We start from the raw sequence: 3,347 nt of genomic DNA on the forward strand, positions 1-3,347 counted from the left end.
GGAAGCCTTGGAGATGGCAGAGCCTCACAATATATCAATGTTTCAGAATGAGGACAGGGCTTTTCCATCAAGAGATGCTATGGATCTACCAAGACATTATAATGAGAAGAAGAAGTAAGACTTCACAACTAAAGAATATCACTCATTCTGAGATGGCCAATTTGGTAACATTATATAGGAGCCTAACATAGTGAGGGTATTCTTAACATATTATGATCAAAGACTAGGCCCCATCCATGACCACATTAGAAACAAATTTGACTTCATAAAGTCCACAAATGATAATGCAATATTTACTAATAATTTTGATTTACAATCACCATATGAAAGTGTAATAACTATAATTGAAGTGGACAATAATTTTATAAGAATTGATTCTTACTAAAATCTAGAAATAGCATATCAAATAGTGAAGTTTGAGAGAAACATCAAACTAAAGGAGAACAAGGAAGGCTTATTCCCAATGTACCCTCTCCTCATAGGTGCCTTCACATTGCTGGTATTTTCGATAACATTAGTGTAGGAATATGAAATGGATTTCCTCAAGCCGTAACTTGGCCTTTTAAAGTACACAACCCTCACAGAAATATTTGCAATCATTTTAAACAACAAAGGTTAACTTGGCCCTATTTCCACCATAAATTCCTGAAGGAGAATGATTGTAGACGGGCTAGGGAATATAATTAAATTTACATCATAAAAAAACATGCAGTAGACATAGAGAGGATCAAGCAAAATTTCTTAAGTAGGTTCCAGACCCTGTGAAAATCCAAGTGAAAAATAAGCTTGAAATGGATTATGGGACAATCGTCTACAGGGGTGGAAAAAATGTAGGTAACTTGGACAAATGGCTTTGATTTTGTGGCATGCAAGGGAAGTAAGGTTGTTGTGAATTTGTTGAACCTCATTTTACAATGACCAACACAGATGTAGAGCTATCCCATAGTTTGGAAGAACCTAGAACTAGAAAACAAAAGATGACCTAAGACCAGCCCACGAGGGAACTAACACCACAACAACCATATCATTTCTTGAGGAATTACTCAAGAATTTACTTAATAATTATGATGATGAAGACAATTTTTTGGTCCTAGAAATAGTGCAAGTACTACAGGGAAAGAAAATCCATCAAGAAGTGGACTCAAAAGAAAAGGAAGTCTAGAAGTTATCAAGTGGTCATAGAAAGCACCAAATATGTCATGTAGACATGTGGCAATGACATCTAGTAACATTTTATGTTGACCCAATGGAAAATTCACTACATTTCTAATGTCATCCATTTTATTTTGAATATTGTCTAATTGAGATGATATAGTGCTAGCCACTTATGTGATTTTCTTTTGTGTTTGTGTAGTTAATTTTTGAAGGAACCCTATGTTTTCTCATAACCTTACATATAACTTTTGAAGATCAACCATACTAGTATCCAAAGCCTTCCACATATCAAACTATTATTCTTGCAACTTAAATTGAGTGCCAATTAGCTAATGAGATTTCTCAAAAAAAATGGAATTGCACTGATCTATAACATTTATGATTTTATCTTCTACAACCTTTAAATTTGAGCCAGTGGTTCTGCTTGAGAATCAATAGAGTCTAGGGAATTATGGTTTTCATTAGAGTACTCAAACAGAGAAAATCTACCCAATTTGTTCACTACCCCGTGAGCAAACGACTTCAACTCATTCACAATCCTTTCTGTATCTTGCTTGAATGCATTTCTCTGTGAATGATGGCACATAGCATTTTTGTCGATGAAGAAGTCTAGGTACACTTTCTGGGCATAATCATCTAATCCCTTGAGACAGTTGAGCATAAGAGTTGAACTAGGATATTTTGAAAGTGGGTGTCTGCTAGATTTTCTCTAAAAGCAATGAGACATATACCATGCAAGTCTTGATTTTTTCTCCTCATCATGCATGATATGTTTGCAGGAAAACAATTGGCTATAAGCCTTCTACCAATATGAATTAGACATTAGCACTTTATCTTTCTTTGCCAATCTATTCCTTGCACTGTCTACCAACTTGCCCTTGATATTGTCAAGGGACTCAATATCAAACTCACTACCATATGGATGTTGATATTCATTTATAGTACTGCTTGTTCTCTTACTATCAGAGCTATCATCATCATTGTAGTCTTATGAAAATAACTAGCCCCATGAACGAGCCATGTAAAATCTTGTGTATGTTATGTTCAATGTTCTTGATATCTCTATCAAGGCCATATGTAATCTCCTGAGCCACCCCTTGGCTACGCCACTCAAACAACCCCTGAGTTTTACCTTCTCACTCAAAACCCTAGGAAAAAATTAAACCAAGACTAAATATATATTGACCAAATACATGTAACAGATTTCATTGTTCCCACACATAACTAGAAATATTAGCATAATTTAACCGAAATACACAAATTGAGCTTAATTAACCACAAAATTACAAACCAATGTGTAAATTCAACATAATATACATAGAACTAGTTCTCAAATACTTATTTTTGAATGTTGTCGGATGGCTGCAAACTTGTGATGTTCCTCCCAACCATAGACCTCGCGGTTCATAAATTCTCAACCGCAGGTCACCCCCAAGTTAGGGCTTCAACTCCACGGGAAAGTCATAAAACCAATACAAAACCCTAGCCGAGGTCTGATGAAAGGCGCTTTTTTTTTGTAAGGAAAAATCACCTTCATTTACAACTTTCGATCCCGAGGCCTGTGGGTTATGGCCCACAAACCTATCGGAAGCGTTATTGAGGCCTTAAGCCTTTAAAACCAGGACCATACAACATATAGGAATACATGGATTACATGAGAAAACCCCGCTTCAAACACATAAGCCGGACTTCAAATATTATAAACCCGCATTCATAAATCCTCATGTCTATCTCTCAGTCCATCGCCTTTCCGATGCACTTTCCATTCTCCGATCTCCGATCGGTGCTATATTGATTTATCGACGATATCACTTATCGGCCCATCAGCTATCAGCATTCCACAGTCCACTGTCACTTAACCTTCCAATATCTGATCACTGATCAACCAACTTGCACGACAATCCTCTACCGTGGATCTAACACACTTGATCCGACGGCTGTTAGAGATTTTGGGTGGACAAATAGCTCGAGGATTACCCGCCTGAAAAGTAGTTTCCTCTCTCCTCCCAAGTGCTACGTGTCGCTTGGTTAGTGGAATCGAGTGCTCACCCCAAATTATCGCTTACCACTTCTACCTCGCCCAAAATACCACTTTGTCTCGAGAAACCACCTCTTCGCTGGTTATCTTTCACGCTCTTCCACCATGCGATGACCGTTAGATCTAAATGATCGATGGTTCTCATTCTTTGTCG

The sequence above is a fragment of the Pinus tabuliformis genome, chromosome 1_1 (genome assembly GCF_031772625.1).
Source record: "Pinus tabuliformis cultivar Carrire ecotype Pingquan chromosome 1_1, CPIR1, whole genome shotgun sequence".
Classification (NCBI taxonomy): Eukaryota; Viridiplantae; Streptophyta; class Pinopsida; order Pinales; family Pinaceae; genus Pinus; species Pinus tabuliformis.